Genomic DNA, 22107 nt, shown 5'->3' on the forward strand with positions numbered 1-22107 from the left:
TTGTGATAGATAATAAACTGCAAAAGACAAAATAGCATTTTTAGACAAAGAGTTCTTCACGATAAGTGTTATTAATGCGACAATCGTCTGCCCAGACAACAAAAAAGTTCTTGAAGAGATCAGGGTAAAGGATGAAACTAACTCTTTAATTATTTTTATTAAACACCGACCTACCGAATTTTCCCTGAGAAAGACAACTCAGACTTAACCTATTCATTTATTACCCACAGTATACAATTCCAATGCAATCTTACTGCTATACATTGAAAACATGCCTTCCATTAATTAACCCAAAAGAATTGCAAGAAATCCTAACAATAATACAAATCCAAGATATTATGAAATTAAAGAAATATGAAATTACCTCCAACTCTGTTAATTGCCTAAACTCATTTCAATCACGAATCCCAAAATTGCAAACCCCATTCTTTTTCATAAGTCGCTTACCTCACAGAAAATCTTCCTAACACGAACTACAGCAATTACAGCAAGTAGCAACTACACCCAGCTAAATAAAAAGATTGTTACCACTGTAGACTCTAACTACTAGGAGGCATGTGGTTAGCAATTGAAAGATTTTGTTGAAGAGCAAACAATGTATTTTGAAAATTTTGCGTTATTCTTGTGACATCCAGTTTCAAAAATTATATAATAGTCAATAATTCCAGTGCCCAAACATTACCAAATAAACATCCATCATCATACATTTCCTTGCGTATTTCCTTATAAACACATCATTTCATCTCACTTTACAATACATGTCCTACAAACACAGAATCTCCACTAAGAATAGCATGTCCATACTCTTCCCTATCCAATCACCAACGGCTAGTCTGCCCAACCAAAGAATCTCTTGCCGAAGGCGTAGAGCGCTGTCAGCGATTTTAACACAGTCTACAGCGCTGTCAACGTTCAAACAGGCTACTTACATAGTCCCTGTGCTACCCTCAAAAAATTTTACAACTTGTTATGGGCAGTGGCCATACCATCTTGTTAAAAATTTTATGTTAACAATTTCAAATCAAGCAGATGCACACAAAGGTTAAGCAATATGCTGCTGGGCAATAAAGTAAAAATTCTCCTCACAGTCCCTAAAGACAGTCCCAGTAATTCGTCAGAAGAGAAGTCTACGCCAATTTTACGCACAATGGCCGAGCAGTATACGAAAATGCGAAAGTAAGCAGAGCACAAGCATGCAGTCTTAAAGAAGCAGTTTTGTCCTCCCCACTGAAACACAGTGCTGATTCTTGACATGTAGTTTTGAAATGGTATCACAAGATTGGTAATGGGTCACAACAGAGCAGACCCAAAGCAGTATCAGTCAAAGTCTTGAAGAATCTTGGTAGAATTGGTGGGTAACCACAAAACAGACCTACTATAGTCTTAGTAGAGATTAGGATAGTAGCGGGCCACCAAAGGTAGTCCTTGTAGAGATGGCCAGCAACCATTCATTGCGACTGTGTGGGTGCACAATCACAATTGAAGAGTCTTGAGGATAATATAGCAAGGCCATGAGCCACCACTGTGTAGTCAGTATTGATGCATTTTACAAGTCCATAAGCCACCACTTGTGCACTCACTATTTTGGTTTTTATTTTTTTATTTATTTATTAGTTTTTTTTTTTTTTTTTTTGCAATATTCTTACAACTAGCAAGGCTGCGAACTAGACTCTTGCTGAGTTATCAACACACGTGCAAGCACTAACACAGTAATATAATCTCTGAGATTTGATACATATAATATGACCAATAGACAAATGTATGCAGTAAAAGGAATCCCTACCATTTACCTAACTTGGCGAAGTGGTGTCTATACAATTACAATTTTACAGCATAAGAATACAATTACAAATGTAAAGAAAATTTCATTATAGTAGAGAACATGGTAATACAAATAACATTTGTACTAAAACAGGCTTTACAAAAAGAATAGAAATAAGCAGATACGTGAGTATTACAGGAATTATGTCATAAGTAAATAAATGAAAAATGAGAATATCACTAGACACGTCAATATTAAATGAAATCCTAACAGAATAAATAACATCCGAACATCTTCCTAAAGTAAAGAACATAGTACGAAAACAGACATTAGGCTTGAGGATAACAGTATTCCTCATCATAGTGAATGCAATCTAGTATTAGAGAGAAAAAAATTCTACCAAATGTATCTTATCTATAAACGCAAAGAGATAGGAAGAACACGGAGACACAAGGGTACACATAAACATATCGGAATAACACATAAGAAAGGACAGGATCTGTTTTCAAGTGTAAATGTGTCAAAGTGTAAGTGTAAGTATAACACTTGATACTGCAGCACTTGTGGTGAGCATTTTATACCTTTCATTCATTTTTGTCTTTTCAATAATATCCTACATGCTCATACCTCCTTACTTCCAACCAAAACTACTTCATTTCCACCCAAAACTTCATTTAATTCTCGAAAACCTTACTTCGACATTTGTTTCCACAAAACTAACTTACCTAAACACACTATCTGTATTTATACTTTCAACCAGTGCTTATATTTCATTATTTTTCTTACCTCATCATTCGTTCCCAAGAAAATCCTACCTAAACCTGCTGTCACTAACCCCTATTTATATCTGTTCATTTTCTCTTTCAAAATGATTGTTCCTCATTATACAATACTCTTTTGCCAGACCTTTTCCTTATAGTTTCTCAGTGCATTTCTTTCCAACTCATCACAACCCATTTTCTTATATAGCATACCCCCTCTTAAGCTGACGTAAGTCTGCTGAGCTGAGATACATAAACAAGAGAACAAGGCAATGCAGCAGTAAAGAAAACGCCCTCGTCAAGTATAAATTGTATTTCTGTTCTAACACTGTTCCTATAATGTGCATATGATCTGACGAAAAATTTTGTGTGCTCACGAACACGAAATTTGTCCTGAAATCCTTTAATTGTTCCTGTTTTGTGAGCAAAAACTGTGGAAAGTGATTGTAAGATGTCAATAATGTCCAGCCTATCAGTGTCGTTACAGTTCTGGATTGTTTGAATTTTTCCTGAATTAAAACCTTAGTATCTAATACGTCATCCAATCATCCCTGTCAGTACTTGCAAAGTGATCATTGGTGTCAAATTCCATCAAAAGTTCCAAACTGTGATCTTACAAAAGGTAAAACCGATTGATTTCCTCATCATGGTTTGAAAGTCAGTCTCCAGATTTCAAAGCTATTGACTTATCTTCTTTCTCTAAACTTATTTCAGCGACGTGAAAGTTTAAAATTGCTTTATACTCATTAAAAAAATTCTACACCTAATATAACCTCTGTCGCCAATAATGGAACAATAAGAAAATTCATAATAATAATTCATAATAATAATTCATAATAATCTGTGGCTTTGAAAAAAGAATTCTAAGTTAGTTTGTTGGCGTACATCTACACTTTTTCTGAAAATTGTCCCTTGTAATTTAATTTTACGTAAAGGAAGTGTGGGGCATTTACTGAAAGCTGTTTCACTAATTACCGATATAGGACTGCCGGAGTCAAATATTGCCGTAAATTTTATGTCAGTCGTTGTGATGTGAATTACGGGATATGCGGTTTTGTTCTGTTTCATGTCATGTTCCTGGATTAAAATGTCCTTGTCTTCCATTTTCAGGTAATTGATAGTCATACTGGCTAAGTCGCCTGCCTCATAAGTAGGTTTTGTAGCTGCCTGCGGTGCGAGTCATTGTATATTATCTCTATGTTGTCGCGTATCGTTACTGGGATTTGGAGGTCTCATTTCTACAATTTCAACTTGTCGATAGGGCCCTGCCCTATATCAGTCACGCCAGTTCTAATGAAATTCAGGGCTGTCTCATGAGTACAGCGTCTGTCGTCTTATCGGTAATTCCTGCAGTTTCTTTCTTGTCGATTAGGTGGCGGAGAATTTCTCCCGGAATCGTAATTACGGGGTGGATTGTTGCGTCTGAAGTCATTTTGTCTCCCTTGATAATAATTGTTGTGGTTACCATATTGTCTCTTTCTACGGTTGTCTCAGTCTTTACCACGGAAATGTCTCTGTAATTATTGTTATTCTGCCAAAAGTTGTCATACGAGTGGTGTCTGTTTTGGTCACGATTTGCGTTATAACGGTAGACTTGTCGTGTATGGTTATTGTTTCTGTCGTCACGAACTTGTCATGGATGTGATTTGCAATTGCTGTTGTTTTCTTGTTTTCACATCATGTGATTGCCCGTGCCGATTTCCAGTTCTTGCAAAAGTCCCTGAAAAACTTGGATTCGTCTTTACAACGTTCAGCCAAAATAATGTATCCTAAGTGTTCAAGCAATTTAACTAAGCAAATGCGAATGAGTTCCGAGGGGCTGTACAGGTTTGACAAATACTGATTCTTGTGAAACATATCTTCAAAACATTTTACAAATCTGGAAAATTCAGATTGTTCGAAATGTTTCATTATAATACTGTATTTTACTCCATCTTGTGTGGCTTGAGACCAATATGTATAAAGGAAGCCATGATAAAAATGTCATTCACTGTGACAGTCGCGAATAACGGATCTCATTCTTACAGCTGATTCATTTTCTAAATAGCCACACACAAATTCTAATCTACGCTCTAAGGACAAATTAATAGGAAAACAAAGAGAAAACTGATGAATCCATGCTTGCGGATGTATGTCATTATTAGAATTCTTAAATGTTTTAAATTTACGCGTTGTGGTGAAGAGCTTATCGTCAAAGTCATCGTGTCGGTGAGTCGCAAATCGGTCATTGTTACGTCGTGTCGGCGGTTCCATCTCAGTGCTCGGTGCATCCTGCCGACTCCTTTCATTATCTCCGAAATACCACGTATTATTTACCGGTGACATTTCCGTATTTCTAAACCCTCTTCCCGTGCCGGAGCGCGAGTGTCCTCTGAAATCTGTAATTCTTGTATCACCTGTGCCAACTGATCTTGTACTTCCCGTATTTCTCTTCTGTGTTGCGTATTAATTTGTTTCTGACTATGTTTAAATTTCCTAATTTCCACGTACTCCTCTGTGTCAGTAAACGCTACCAGTCTTGTATCATTCAAAACGTCATCTACCCTCGTAGATAAATTTATTAACTGATCTGAAAGTTAGGCTACTGTTTCCAATAACGTGCCGATTTCCTCCGTGTGTTTTTCTGAACCAAGTTTTCGAGTGTCCATTTGTGTCGTAATCGTATCTTCTGTGTCCTTCAAGTTTTCCGGATTTTTTACAAGTTGGACAACCGTATCGGCAGAAGCGACAGAGTAAATTTTCGGGCTACAAGGTGTCGTGATTTTCGTGAGCAATGGTCTGCAGTTCTTTTATTGCTGCTTCAAGATTCTGTAATATGTCTTCAAGTTGCTAAAGATAGCTGAAAATGCTCACAAATTTGTGTTTTTGCGTCTGCAGAAATATTTTGATATTTCGATTCAAAAAAAATGGCTCTGAGCACTATGGGACTCAACTGCTGAGGTCATTAGTCCCCTAGAACTTAGAACTAGTTAAACCTAACAAACATCCATGCCCGAGGCAGGATTCGAACCTGCGACCGTAGCGGTCCTGCGGTTCCAGACTGCAGCGCCTTTAACCGCACGGCCACTTCGGCCGGCTATTTCGATTCGATGTTGTGTATCTCAGCGGTTAAAATTTTACGTGATTGTTCAAATGTTTGTTTAATTTAGTCAATTGTGTCGAACTTCTGAAGTTGTTTTGTGTTTGTTTCTGATTTTGTTCTATTGTGTCTAACTTTTGAAGCGTTTGGTCTGTCTGATCAAGTTTTTGAATTAATTGCAATAAAAATGCATTAGTGACTGAAACCTGTTCCTTTGTGTTCTTCGTCAGTGTATTTGCACCAGCAGTATTCGTATTTTGAAAAGCAGAGGGTGTGTCTTGATTTAATTGAGACAAGTGCATTGATGCAAAACCTGGATATACGGCATTTGCAATACTTTTTTTTCCGTTATTTCGCAATTGTGAGGCAAACTGTTACCGACCGATCGATGGTCAACAGTTCCCTGTTCAATGATTGTTTCAATTTCTACGCCGTTATTTACTGTCTGGTCCATGTCTCTATACACTATTACTAAATTACTGCTTTGAACATTTGTCAGTTCCTAGCTAGGTGGTGTTAAGAAGCTACGCTCGTCATCGCTGTCATTTCTCAATTTGCTTTGCAGTCTAGTGTTACACTTTTCACTCGCCACGATTATCACACAGTTTTACACAATTATATCAATCGCAATTTGAAAAGCAAAATTAACAAGAAACACCAAAATAGCACTGACAATAATAAATATCTAATTATTTGCAAAAGCGACTGCGGAATACTTAATGCAACCCACATGCATGCCACAACTACTTCGCTCATGGCAATACAGTACAAAAATAAGAAACTACAACTACAAAGGAAATTCCGTACATTCAATTACGTGCTACCAATAAACAATAACTAATTTCTAATGTGCACTAATTAATCAAACTACAAGGAAATCAGAATATTACAGCGAAGTTTCCTGCAGGGTCACCAGGTGAAACTACCTCTTCAGTTATTTTTATTGAACACTGATCTACCGAATTTTCCTTGACAAAGACAACCCAGAATTAACCTATCATTTATTACCCGCAGTATACAAGCCCAACGCAGTCTGACTGCTATACAGTGACAACATGACTTCCAATAAGTACCACAAAAGAATGGCCCTGAATTGTAAGAAATCCTAACAATAATACACTACTGGCCATTAAAATTGCTACACCACGAAGATGACGTTCTACAGATGCGAAATTTAACCGAAAGGAAGAAGATGCTGTGATACGCAAATGACTAGCTTTTCAGAGCATTCACACAAAGTTGGCGCCGGTGGCGACACCTACAACGTGCTGAAATGAGGAATGTTTCCAACCGATTTCTCATACACAAACAGCAGTTGACCGGCGTTGCCTGGTGAAACGTTGTTGTAACGCTTCGTATAAGGAGGAGCAATGCGTACCATCACGTTTCCCACTTCGATAAAGGTCGGATTGTAGCCTATCGCGATTGCGGTTTATCGTATCGCGACATTGCTGCTCACGTTGGTCGAGATCCAATGACTGTTAGCAGAATATGGAGTCGGTGGGTTCAGGAAGGTAGTACGGAACGCCGTGCTGGATCCCAATGGCCTCGTATCACGAGCAGTCGAGATGACAGGCATTTTATCCGCATGGCTGTAACGCATCGTGCAGCCACGTCTCGATCCCTGAGCCAACAGATGGGGACGTTTGCAGGACAACAACCATCTGCACGAACAATTCGACGACGTTTGCAGCAGCATGGACTATCAGCTCGGAGACCATGGCTGCGGTTACCCTTGACGCTGCATCACAGACAGGAGCGCCTGCGATGGTGTACTCAACGATGAACCTGGGTGCACGAATGGCAAAACGTCATTTTTTTGGATGAATCCAGGTTCTGTTTACAGCATCATGATGGTCGCATCCGTGTTTAGCGACATCGCGGTGAACGCACATTGGAAATGTGTATTCGTCATCGCCATACTAGCGTATCACTCGGCGTGATGGTATGGAGTGCCATTGGTTACACGTCTCGGTCACTTCTTGTTCACATTGACGGCACTTTGAATATTGGGCGTTACATTTGAGATGTGTTACGACCCGTGGCTCTACCTTAATTCGATCCCTGCGAAAACCTACATTTCAGCAGGATAATGCACGACCGCATGTTGCAGGTCCTGTACGAGCCTTTCGGGATACAGAAAATGTTCGACTGCTGCCCTGGCCAGCACATTCTCCAGATCTCTCGCCAACTTAAAACGTCTGGTCAATGGTGGCCGAGCAACTGGCTCGTCACAATACGCCAATCACTCTTGATGAACTGCGGTATCGTGTTGAAGCTGCATGGGCAACTGTACCTGTACACGCCATCCAAGCTCTGTTTGACTCAATGCCCAGCCGTATCAAGGCCGTTATTACGGCCAGAGGTGGTTGTTCTGGGTACTGAATCTCAGAATCTATGCACCAAAATTGTGCGAAAATTTAATCACATGTCAGTTCTAGTATAATATATTTGTCCAATGAATACCCGTTTATCATCTGCATTTCTTCTTGGTGTAGCAGTGTTAATGGCCAGTAGTGTATATCTGAGGTCCAAATGGGCATATTCATTGACTTTCAGGCCGAAACGGTTAAGTATGTAAAGTTTTAGCATGCTGCCGTTGGAAAGCATACCGTGCATGACAGAATTGTCCTGTCCAAAATCGGTGCCGAGAGGGGGGGGGGGGGGGGGGAGGGGCTGTGGTGCACAACACGTCGTAGATGACATATGTGAACGACAGCTGCGGAGATGTGTATGGGCGAAAAGACGTGCAACTGATTGGCAGTTGACCACCTAGACGAACCAAAGAGCTACCTTCAGTGTCTCCTCAACGACCTTTCAGTGAACGTTGCTGCGGACGGGCCTCTGCAGCATATGCCTGGATGATGCACCCTTACTGACTGCTGTTGATCAGCGACAAAGGCTGGAATTTGCATGCCAGTACCGCAACTAGACGTCCACTGAGTGGCGACAGGTGACCTTTCCAGACGAATCACTTTTTATGCTTCGTCGGACAGAGCGCGTTTGGCGAACACTGCACGAAACATCTGATAGCAAACACCTTGCAACCAGGATGGAGCGTTATAGCGTTATGGTATGCAGAATGTTTTCTGAATGGCACAATTGGCCGACACAAGTAAGCATCTATCCTTGAGAGTCATCATGATTCTACATCCATTTCGCTACCTTCCTGCACGTCCTTGCTGCAGAAGGTGGTTATTGAGGCTTTTGACAAGTTGTCGCATAACGTGACTGGACCATGTACTATGACATAGACTGCCTTTAGACATATCTGGAATTGGTTAGCGGTATACTGTCGTAGGCATTCTCCAGGCCTACAAAAACCAGGCAGGAATCTATAATTCGCTGTAATTGTTTCCCGACTAGTTGTTTTAAGGCGATTTCCAGGGGTGACCTGTCTACTCGGAAACCGGTTTGTTCTTTAATGTCTTACATTTGTCTTTCACTTTCGTTTTCAGAGTTCTGTCACATAATGAGAGTAGTAGGGTAGTGGCGGCGTCACTCCACTTTTGATATCAAATTGATATGCAAAATAACTGAATTAATCACCCCCGCCCACCAACGCCTCTGGCCAGGCCCACCCCCACTCCCGGATGACGTCATCTGTTTTTCTCAGCCTGCACGTGTGCCCCAGCCCCTCCCCCTCCCCTCCCCTCCGGGTTTCAAAGGCGCCGACTCCAATGCACGTTCCTCAAAGTCTTGTTTCTGTAGATATGTTGACCATACCTTTGTTTTTTGGTCCCATGGTAGGGAGAATTTGAACATATGAACATATGAACTCGATACACCCGAACATTCACGTTACAATGGAGGTGAAAGAGGCTGGTTACCTTCCCTTTCTTGACGTGTTGGTTAGGAGGAAGGAAAATGGTTCACTTGGACATGCAGTCTACAGGAAACGTACTCACACCGACTTGTACTTACAGGCTAATAGTTGTCACCATCCGGCTCAGCGTGAATGGGTACTTTGTACCTTGGTACACAGGGCACATGTCGTTCCGACGCTGAGACTTTGCCAGCTGAGCTGTCCCATCTTGAAGTTACGTTTCATCACAATGGTTATAGTGATAGATAGATTGAACGTGAGTTGCGCTATCGACCAACTGTACATCTGGTGATTGATGATAATTCTGAGTCGACACCTAAGTCTATTGCCTTTTCGCCTTACGTAGGAAACACTTCCAATAAGATCGATCGTATTTAACGGAAATACGATGTGAAATGTGTTTTCCGACATCCATCTAAAATTAGAGTGATTTTGAGTTTTGTTAAGGATGATCTTGGTCTGTGTAAGGCGGGTGTATATCGCATTCCTTGTAGCTGCGGCATGGCATATATTGGTCAAACTATCAGGACCGTGGAGGACTGATGTACTGAGCATAAACGGCACACACGATTACAGCAGCCAAGTACATCTGCTATTGTAGAACATTGCTTGGATTCTGGTCACCCCGTGTTATATAATAACACTGAGATATTGGCATGCACGTCCAGCTATTGGGACAGTGTTATTAAGGAGGCAGTTGAGAATAAATTAGCGAGCAACCTCGTTAACAGGGATGGAGGTTTCTGTTTAAACTCTGTTTGGAATCCGGCTCTCTCCCTTGTCAAAAAACAGAGGGACAGAGTCAATACTACCTCACCTGCGAGTTCGTAGTCTGTCGATATCTCTGACTTTGGTCATATTTGGTGGCACTGGTGTTCAGTGTGTGTGTTATCTTTCCTGCATCAGTGTGAGAACTGAGGTTTTAAATTTGCATGTACGTCGCCTGTCCGTTGTAGTTTGCCTTGGAAATGGCGGGGTGTTCTCCGCCGAGATATCGGCGGGCGCTAAAAGTGTTACCTGGCTGAATTCCCGGAAGTTACATGAAAGTTGTGTACGCCAGGAGAAACTCAGGTCTCGTAATTACATAATTAATCACAAAGATCGGGCATAATTATACAACCATATGCATAGTGCTACACAAGGATGCCATAAAATCGCAATACAACTAAAAAACTGACGATACCATACAACTAGTGTTATCCTGCTGGGAAAAAATTTCGCAGTACCATTCGAAACTAGTGACAGACACACTCAAATTTTACCCTATGCCTACAAGATGGCGGGAAAAAGGCAAGGGTGTAAGGTACTATCTTTATTTCTTTTTTTTGTGGGAAATATGTTCAACTGGCAAGATGCTGGTGTTGGACAGAGAGGAGTTATAAAGCGTATTACCTGTAAGTATACAGTATCTATCGGGTAATCGAAACCAATACATGCTATCACAATTGATGGAAAAAAAATGCTTCACAGATCTAATTACACATCGAAATTGTAGTGAAAAAAACAGCTGTGTTTATGAAGTGGTCATAATCCAGCACATGTACTGGGGAAAATCGTCGTCCTAAAAGACTTCAGAGGGGGTGGTAGTTGAACATGCGTTCTTCTCGATTTACAATCACAAGCTGCCAAACCAAGGCCTTCTCACATCTCCTCACGCCTCCCCCCCCCCTCACTCCCTCCATTCATCCATCTACGGGGAGGACACATGCTTCCTCAAACGGCCAGATGCCCCGCAGAGCTTCTCCCGCCCCCACTCCCACTGTCAGCCCTTTGTTGTTTTTCTGCCGACCCGCGTATGGCTGCAGGACCCACCAGGCCTACCGCGGTCACTCGCGATATGCGACATGCCTTTTAGAGCCTCTGTATCTGTGCATGTGTAGCTGATAGCCTCCAGGTCCGACAGTAGACCGGAGCTAGTGTTCGCGTGTGGATCCGCCGAGCGTTATATGAGGAGCGCTGTTGGGATGTGGATCCAGAACACGTCATATGTGGAATAGGGCTTGAAGGTGGATCAATCACGCGTTACGTCAGGAGATGTGTTCTATGTTCTATGAAGTTGGATCCACCAGCGGGATGAGCACATCATGGGAGCCTTCTGTGACACGTGCACAGATACGGACATACAGAAAACAGAGCAAACGTGCTGCAACTGTAGGATATGTGACTGACTGCATTTGAGTACAGTGCTATACTATGCCGCCCAACCAGAAAAATAGCGCATTTGCGCTAAGCGTTGGCAGCTGTACTGCATTTACAAGCAATTTTAGAACACGAAACGATAAGTGATGTGTTCGCATGGACAAAAGTGACATAGAATAGATAAAATGACGGAAAATACGTATAAACTGAGGGAAAATACGCCGAAATGCGGGGAAACTGAGGGAGGACTACATGTCTTCTGACTGGTCCAGAACAATTCCTGCCGCGCAGGATTAGCCGATCGGTCTAAGGCGCTGCAGTCATGGACTGTGCGGCTGGTCCCGGCGGAGGTTCGAGTCCTCCCTCGGGCATGGGTGTGTGTGTTTGTCCTTAGAATAATTTAGGTTAAGTAGTGTGTAAGCTTAGGGACTGATGACCTTAGCAGTTAAGTCCCATAAGATTAAAAAAAAATTTCCTGTACATGGGAACGAGTATACAACAGCAAGAGGAATACGAGAAAACGTTGAGATTGAAGCACCGGGAACCGGGTAAACAATCTTTTATTTTTCACCGAGGCAGCATTCTACTGCATGTCTATTGAGGTAATAGTGGCACGCACGAGTTGACTGTTGTCTTTGATGCTTTCCTTGAAAGGGGAGAACTATCTGCCTTACTTGCATAAGCGTTAAAGGAAGACAGAGTGTGGATGGAGTGATCGATTGAGATGGAGTTGTAACGAGGTAGGCTTCAATGGTAGGCTGATGATGTATTCTAGAGAGAGAGGGACCTGTTGCTGCAGGTCATTTGACCATTTTTTCTGTTGCGCTGTCGGGATGCGTCATTTGTGTGACATAACCTGAATCCAACTCACATACAACTGCATGTTCTGCGTGTGACTTAGAGCACTGTCGGTCATCAGAGGACTTCCATCCTGGTTCGAGCATTCCTCTAGACGAACGAAGATTTATGCGATGTACTCCATTCCCTTGCCGCATCTTGGGCATAAAATCGAGTCTTTAGTTTAATAACTACGGTGATTCTAAGTTAGCGACAGGTGCTTGTGAGGTATTACAATCCCCGTGTGTACATCTGCTTGACAGATGTCCTATTTATGGAGTTTGTGGCAGAATGAAATGTATTTTCACATGTCAAATGGTTCAAATGGCTCCAAGCACTATGGGACTTAACTTCTGAGGTCATCAGTCCCCTAGAACTTAGAACTTCTTAAACCTAACTAACCTAAGGACATCACACACATCCATGCCCAAGGCAGGATTCGAACCTGCGACCGTAGCGGTCGCGCGGTTCCAGACTGTAGCGCCTAGAACCGCTCGACCACTCCGGCCTGCTTCACATGTCAAACACCGCTGCTATGCTTTTGTCCCTTTCTTTGTAAGAGGCATTCTCCGATACTAACGACCATTGTATATAGGACTGATGCTAGCATAGTATGATTTCTGAACCTACATCGGATGTGGATAGTGGGAGCTATACATCTCTGAAAAACTATATTGTATCACAAGGAATCGATGTTTTAACGAAGTAGCTTTTCATTTTACAGTATATCATCATAGTTTATCGTTGACAAACCGGCAACGAGAATGTATGTCACACGCTGGAAATATATTTCTTACACTGTGATAGTAAGAGCGTTGCATTCCATATAACTAATAGGTTGGAAACCGCAACGATCTAACGTTATAGACTGATTTAAGCGCAGAAGATTTTAGCCTTAGGAGTGCCTGTGTTTATGTTTTCTCTTACCAATACCTTCTTGGTAATGACTCCAGACACTATAATAATACTTTAGAATTGCAAGCGCAGTAGATTTACGTAAAACGCAGCAAAGTCCGTCCGTCCGGAGCTCCATCATCCATAAAAACCACCCGTTTCTTGCTCTTTACCGTCTTTTATATCGTCACAACAGTTTCGAAGCTACTGTACACCGATAAGGGGTGCTACCTTGAGAGGTGGCATGAGCCCCCTCTCATATTTCTCTGAGTAATTCGATCTTCCTCTCTAATTGCATGTGGTGAAAAGTCGCTATTCCATCACATGCGGACTTCCCACGCAGCGTCTCTCGTCACCTGGGTGGTCCGGTGACAGGTGGGCTCTGCTGCTCTTGAAAGGGTTAAGCCGATGTGTGTGAGGGAGTCGAGTGAATGCTTTCCAGACGCCGACATTGTCATAAGAGCGGCGGCGACACGCCCACAGGGGCCTGACGGAGCGGCTGGGCTAGAGATTCTGTTACTTCGCAGAACTTAGTGAAAACCGTTTCTGGCAGGCTACCAGCGAGGCATGGGAAAGACTTGTGTTCCCAGGCAGTCATGGCGGGCAAATTTCCGCGTTTTCTGCAAAATCGTAACTGTGATTGGATTGCTCAGGGCATAGCTCGGTGACGTAGCAAAATCGACGCAGAAATTGGCGCCAAGAATCTCCGTTGGTGGAAAGGTAGTGCTTCGGCAATAGAGTGGAATTTTCCGCCGGTATTTCGAGCTGCTGATTGGAACGTTTAACCACGGCCACCGTCGTGGGGGCGGGAATGTTCTGTGTTCGGTTTGTATGGGTGCTCTTGTGAGAGTCAGCTCTCGCCTTTCAGTCGGAGTAGGTTACAAGACTGAGCTCTCGCTGCTCTGGACAGCCTGCCTTCCGTTGGCTGTCTAATATACTTTTATTTGATTGTAACTGTCTGACAAAGTTGCTGAAGTTTCGACTTCAACATAACTTTCCGAGTACAGTTGGCAATTGAGCGTTCTGCGTACAAACGGCCTATGTTGTCTGTCTTGGGCAGTTTTGGCTTAAGTTGACTGTATCGGAGTTACTGTGTGACTTCACTTGTTAAAATCAATCACTGTACTGTCAGTGATTGTATGGCGGGCCTTCTTTGTCACCCTCAGAGGCGTATTTGTGTTGCTAGGAAGTCTGTAGTCTGGAACAACCAGACCAGGAGAATTTGTTTCGGGCTATACTCACGACATTATCATCACCACAAAGGGACGTCGAAGCAACCAGCCATTGCCTCTGGTATGCCAGATCGTGTCCTTGCAGTTAAGAAGACAGCTTGGTAATGAACGTCCGCAGCACCGGCAAAGCAGGCAATTTTGCTAGGCGATAATCAAAGCTCAGCAGAGTGCGTCTATTCGTCTTTTCTAACTTTATTCTGTCTGGGGTGTTCATTGCCTGAGTTATCACTACTGTAGCAGCAATTAATGTTGGGTTGGCTAGGTGTTTCTCTTAAGATTTGAGTTGCAAGGAATTGGCTCCACATACCATTTGGTCATAAATGTCAAAATCTAGTTTATGGACAACTTCACCTTCACAGCCTTTATTTGAGTATCCAGTATGATGTATTGTAAATGTTTCATGTGTTTTGTTTATTATTTTGAGTTTAGTCATAATAAATCAAATTGTTATTTTGGACAGAAGTTTCATTCTGTTAATCGGTAGAGCAACCCTTTCATTTCTCACTACGTTAATGAAACTTTCCTTAATTTCTATTCAATTAAATTATTGCAGGTGCCAAACTCTTTTCTACTCCACTTGCAGGGTCTATTACAGTCAGTTCGCGTTTCTTCTTAATCCATGTGCAACAGCAAAAGTAGGAGTTAAAAAAGGGGGGGCTTAGAGCATCATTTCCATATGAAAATTCGAAAAGAATTTAGTGTTAAATACACTGCTAGCCCCGGCACCTCGCAACCTCATCCTCATTCGCACATCTGGAGAAATCTTGTGTTCTTGGATGAGTGTGGGACAGCAGTTACAGCCTCGATTCGCACTGTCCCTACACGAAACATGGAATGTAGCAGTCTACTTCTTGTCAGCTGCAGGGAGCGTTGGTGAAAGACAATGCGAGGAGATCTATAGGTCTCACTTCATCCTAAGAACGCGTGACTGTCCTGTGACTCCCAGCCACACAGAGAAAGATCGTATATTACGCACTAAAATCGAAGTCCTAGAGACATGTAGGTTGCTGTCTGGTATACTTTGATGACATAGATGTTTGAGAATAAACAATGAATGGACGTACTGTACAGTCATCTATTTACATTCGCGATGGTACTCGCAAAGTAGTGGAGGGGCTATTTAGCGATGATACAGAAATTGCTAAGCATGCATCCGCGTCATTGGTCGGTGTTAAAATCATGATAAAATTGCTAAAATTGATCGCAATATCAACTATGATGCTTATTATTACAGTACATCGACGGTGTCATTTCCATCCCAACCATCCACTGGTATGCTGTTGATTACCACATAATGACTGACTGACATCGCTTGTTTGAGATGGAGAAAGACTCTTGGTGGTAGGGCAACAACTTCTGGGGATGGTTAACATTGAAGCAGTGATCGCATGCATGGCAGCAAATGAGGACTCAATCAAACAAAATACAGCGTCATCAGCTATCCCATCACTGAGAATGATGAGTTTAAATGTAGAGGTCGTCAATCACATTTGGACAGCTGTTTGGAAACGCTCCACAATGCCTCAAGTCTCTTCCAGTTCTCTTATATTGTGACTGTCTTTTATTTCAATCACCCAGTGTGTGGGTGTGTTGTGGCGTCAGCAGCACCAACATGATTTACATTGTCTGATGTCTAGTTTTCTGGGGGAGCCAATGGACCAAAACGTTTAGAACCTGACACAGGCGTCGAAGTCGTGGCGGGAAAAAAAATGTATGGCAGTGCACAAAGCATGTTATAGCAGAAAACGCCATGCATCAAACAGCGGAACAGGGACCCTCTCCTGCGGCTGAAAATGTGTGGGAGATGGTCCTCGTACAGTACAGGCGATGAAACTTTACACAAATCTGTGCAAGCAACGTCGATCACAGGCCGCCTGCTCCAATGACTCAACACCTGTATATTTAATAGGATCGCCACATCTGCTTGATGCCGGCATGTAGACGGTATTTGCTTTTGATATATCAGAAGAGAGATGTGATAAAAATCTATTGGATGAAATTAGCGGAGCTTTTATAGTTGGTAATTTTCCTCTGCCGGATGGTACAGAATAACGATGATAGAATGTATGGGTGATAGGCGTGAATGGATCCTGAGGGATGCGAATCTGCTTTGATGTTGAGTCTTCCTAATTTTCCCGATAAGAAACACCACCGTAACTGTTTGCACTGATATACTACGTTGTACTGCAGGAGCAGGCTTCACTTGGCACTGACCTTACACATCGTACACAGGTGACAGAGCTACGACAAAATGTTCCCACTTCCACCGAGTGGTCAAAACACGCTCCTATAGCATTAACTCAGCTCACTTTGTTTCTACACAGGTTGCAGAATGTAGCATATATTGCTCTCTCCGCCTTCTGGGTAAAATTGCTAAAATTGGTCTCGCTATCAACTGCAGTGTGTATTACAGTACATCGCTCCATATCAATGGTGTCTTTCACATCCCGACCATCCACTGGGTATGCTTTTGATTACCGCATAATGATTGACTGGCGCTAGTCCATTGAGAAAGAAGGAACCTTGGTGGAACACTGGATATCTGATACTTGTCGCTGTGGAACATGGGATTGAGTGTAGAGGCCATCACCTGAATACAGTTCTTTGGAAGTGTTCTTAATTGCTACATACTCGTTCAATTTCCAAATGCTGCAATGCCCTCCACGTGGTTTTACTTTTTATTTATTTTTTCACCAATAAGATAACAGTACCTCTTTTTATTTGCGCTACCTCACGCATGTTGTGAACAGCACCTTCCAGTGATGGTCAGCACCAGAACAGTAATTATGTATATGACTGCCAAATGAAGGAACAACGCTTTTTTAAATGGAGCACCGAGACATCCGCTACTGTGTCGATGGAAAGATGACATTAACTGTACAGGTCATCACCTTCGAATAGCTGTTGGAAGTACTCTACATTACCGCAGACTCTTCCAGTTTCCATATGTTGTGACGTCTTCCACATTTTTGTCTATGAGAAACATTGACTCTGTGTTTTATTTCTAGCAGCCTGTGTTGTGGTCGCTGTATAGTTTATGCCATGTGATGTTCAGTTTTCTGTGAGAACCTGAGGATCGAAACATGTTAATGTTGGTTTAGCAGCAGTTGACACGGATCTCTAAGTCATGGTAGAAAAACAAAGTGTATGGCGGTGTACACTGATTGGGAGTGTTACAACCGAAAAAAAAACAATCTATTGAACTGTTTATGATGGAACAATACAGGAACCCTCTCGTGTGATCGATAGTCTGTTGGATATGGTCATCCTACAGCCCAGGTGATGAAACCTTACACCGGTCTGTGGAAGCAACTTTGATAACGAACCACCTGTTCCAATGAACCAATACCTGTATATTTAATAGGACTGCCACATATGTTTGGATGATAGACATGAATGCAGCCTGAGAGACACAATTCTCCTTTGGACTTCAGTACCTGTAAGCAGTTTGGAGATGCGCTGCAATGCAGTAGCAAAATCTTTGTCCTTCCTCCATGCCATGTATGATGTGTAGTCTTCCTAATTTTACCAACAAGAAACACCACCATAACTGCTTGTACTATCTCTTCTACAACCTCGTGTTGCAGCGGAAAGCTTCTTTTGGCGCTGGCCTTACACACTGTACACAGTTGACGGAGCTAGGACACCATGTTCCCATTTCTACCAAATGGTCAAAACGCGCTCCTGTTGCATTAACTCAGCTCGTCCTGTTTTCCCACAGGATGCAGAAGGTCTTAGATATAGTGCTCTCTGACTTCCGTATAGGCCAGACTTAAATTGGGATGATCACATAGACTAAGCTGCAGGTCGGGCAGGGCAGAGACTTAGGAGCAGTTACAAGATGCAGAGGTTCAAATGGTTCAAATGGCTCTGAGCACTATGGGACTCAACTGCTGAGGTCATTAGTCCCTTAGAACTTAGAACTAGTTAAACCTAACTAACCTAAGGACATCACAAACATCCATGCCCGAGGCAGGATTCGAACCTGCGACCGTAGCGGTCTTGCGGTTCCAGACTGCAGCGTCTTTAACCGCACGGCCACTTCGGCTGGCTAGATGCAGAGGGACCGTCTAAAAACAGTGCTGGAGTTCTTGCTGTATGGGACGCTTAGCAGATAGGTTCTAAAAAAGGTGACTCGTTTCGAGGTACGAGAGTGGCACAAATATCATTCACCAGTGGCTGTAATAATTAAAAGGCGCCTCTACAGGATCCAACACAAATATGTCGTTGAATGGATAGACTTGATTCCAAATTGCGGACAGCATTTCGGGCAGCATTTCTGCCTGAAAGCGTAACACTATCAGGGACCATGTGTGCCTGTAGACTCAAGACCGCTTTTTATACAGGGTGATGGTAACAGGCATTCTGATCATGTTTTTAATAGTGTGGTCCTTACACGAAATTCTATGTTGTGGATTGTAGAGTCTCTCTGTGGTCAGTTTCAGATGTCATTTCTCAACAGTGTTCCTCGAAAAGAACATCGTGTTCCCTCCATGGATTCCCAGTTGTCCTACTTGGCGTGAATAATCCGACAGCTAAAAAAAATAATTATTCGCCATACAAAGTGACTCTCATTATCAATTTAATTAATTAGGATATCAAACTGATATCAATGACGTACAACCTGGAGGGTGGAATAGATGGCTAGGGCGCCACAGAATGATTCTTGACAAGTGTTTCTTTTTTTTTTCGTTGGGCGATATCTTTTAACGAAATTTCAATCTCCCACCTACACAGGGCGAGACACTCCCATGATTTGTTTCGTAAACGCTAGTATGATATAGCATTTCACCGGTGAAAGGGGACCTGTCATAGTGTACAAAATATAAATAGTGAATTAGTAACCTATTCACCATGCAACAATCAAAAAGAGAGTAAATAAAATTATAATATTATTAATGATAAATAAAAACTGTTGTAGGTAACGTCTATACCTCCAATATACAAGCTTAAACTATAGGCACTCAAACTGGTTAACAAGTAAGAAGGAAAAATACCCACTCATTCATATATTGTAAACCATCATCAGTGAACGATAAAAGTAACAAGTACACAATGTAGGATCACACCATAAGTGATGGTCATCTAAGGTCAGAAGCCCTAACTGGAAGGACGAAATTTCAGATAGTTATTCATAATGCAGTAGCGTGAATCGTAAGTTACAATGATACATATAGTCAATATTAAGATTACGATTTACAATAGTACAACGTAGATCTCAGGAGACAGGTCATAACGATACAAACCCGTGAACAACAGTTAAACACAAAATAGTCCAACAATGGAAGAAATACAAATCTAAACAGTCTATTTCAGTTGCTACAGAACAATGTTTTCTTAGAGACACAAAGTACAGATACTAAGGTATGGAGAAATAAAGCGTAGACATCGGGATGCTTATCAGTCATCGCAGAAATTTCATAGGTGAACAGATGTACGGATAGTTAGTCGTGGATATTTGGATATTTACTAATAAGTTGCCTTATTTTAAGAAAGGGAAGCGCGGCCAACATTCAGCATTATATCCAATAAGAAGCAAGAAGAAAATACAATACAATAAAATTAGTAACCACAGGAATTATATAACAGCGGCTACACTGCACAGTTCTTGCCTCTGTGGTTCCTTGTCTTTTTGTACGTCATTACGTTAACTATTCTTATGTTGAGGACATATCCATTAGATATTGGTGGAGCATGTTGTGTTCTTTTCTTATATTTATTATGACGTTTTGGATTTTCTATCAGCCAGAAACGCAAATGATTTATGTATTCATTTCATCTGTTCACGCCTTGTAAGCACTTATAAACAGATTATGCTTATATACCTGTTACGAATTCTGGGTTTTATATTTTTTCGCGTACTTGTTCCATTTTGTACTTTTGGTAGGTATCCTTTGTAGGTGGTTCACGACCGAAACCGATAGATATTAAAGTATAAATGAAAATGGCTGATAGTTAAAACGAGTTTTTTCAGTTACTTAATGGCTGTTGAATGTCACCTAACCAAAACATTAATTTGTAGACCTTCGTTTCATGAATTGCAACATTATCTTGTATTTTCTCTTCAGCACTTTTTTATGTGCACGTAAAGTCAGTGTTTCCTTTATTAAAACGTTATGTTATTTTTTAAGATCTTTTCAGTACCTTGTTTGCCAAAATTTATATTTCTTATTAATACTGTTTTTTTTGTTCTGTGCGTATGATCTTTTCTATCATTATATATTATGTTCCATGATCGCATCACGATGTCGTAGTCGTGTGGAATAAACACTAAACTAAAATAAGTGGAAATGTATTACACAAAACTGAACACTAGTGCTAATAGTAGCTGCATTCTGCTTTGTAAGGAACATATTATTTGCATTCCGTCAGTCATGTTTGTCAGATATTTCAATTAGGATCATATTGACGTGGGTTTGGGAGTCAGTAACCACACGCCGTTAGTCATGAGTCTTCCTACCAGAAAGCAGCCAGTTTTAGCTCGGTGAACTCTGGATTCGTCGTTTTGGAAGATAGGATAACTATGTTGTGAAAATTGTTAAGAAGGCAATGCAGAAGCTAATTTCGTCGAGGACATATTTTCGGTAGAAAATGTACATCAAAGATTGTCAATTTGACAACAATGTAATCACAGGATTCGATTCTGGAATTAGATGTGATATTTTTGTTTGCCAACTTCAAACTACGTGGTTTGGTGTCTGGCTTCTTAGTCATTTTATAGCTATGACATTATACCTTATACCAAACAAATGCAGTTACTTAATATTAAAACAGAAATGAGAGTACAGTCGCTATTACCACTTCACTTTGAATGGCATATTTTGTCTTTAAACAATCATTCTGTTGTCTTACCTCGCACTTGACCCCTCAATGCTTTCTGGTCAATTGTCAGCATTTCTTCTCCCTGTTTCAGTCATCCTCTTACCCCAATTAAAAAATAAATAAAACATTACCAATCTCCTTTTTGGTCTCTGTTTCTCTTACTACATTCGAACCCAGTCCTCTCCTGCCATTTTTTCAGTGCATTAGTGCCAACTATCAAGCTTGCTACTTTAACATCAGTTACATTTCTACAAGACATTATGCCACCATTAGGACTATAAACCCACTTCACAGATAATTATCAATTTTTTTAGTGTTTTCATCACCATCACAACACAACAACTAATTCAAGACTTCGGTTGTAAAAACTGTAAGTGACATTTCGACTGGTTTGAGAAATCGCGTATCAAAGTTTCAGAAAGTTTCAATAAATAAGATATTGCATGCACTTCCGATGTGATTCTTTTATATCCAGATTTTCACATGTCTCCACCGTAACGACAAAATTTTGGAAATGGCTAATTCTACCCACAGTTCTATTCTTACAATTTCCTCGATGGTAATTAACATTGTTTACTCGCAAACCAAGAGTACTTAATATCAGTTACCATTGATTAACCACTGTTTACTTGCAGCGAGAGTTAACGAAACAGTGCTGCAAAACCTCTCCAAAATGTAAATTTAAAAGGCCCTTCTATGGATGGCACTTTTTTATAGTAAACAACGTTGTAGGTGCACATTTTGTGTCAGGTATT

The 22107-nt window shown here is 41.4% G+C and overlaps 1 protein-coding gene across 1 annotated transcript in view; it reads left to right on the top strand.

The window, feature by feature from the left end:
• Positions 1-22107, top strand: part of LOC126481913 (retinol-binding protein pinta-like) — an 81737-nt gene that overhangs the window by 33559 nt on the left and 26071 nt on the right. The window lies entirely within an intron of this gene.

Source organism: Schistocerca serialis, chromosome 5 (assembly GCF_023864345.2).
Source record: "Schistocerca serialis cubense isolate TAMUIC-IGC-003099 chromosome 5, iqSchSeri2.2, whole genome shotgun sequence".
NCBI lineage: Eukaryota > Metazoa > Arthropoda > Insecta > Orthoptera > Acrididae > Schistocerca > Schistocerca serialis.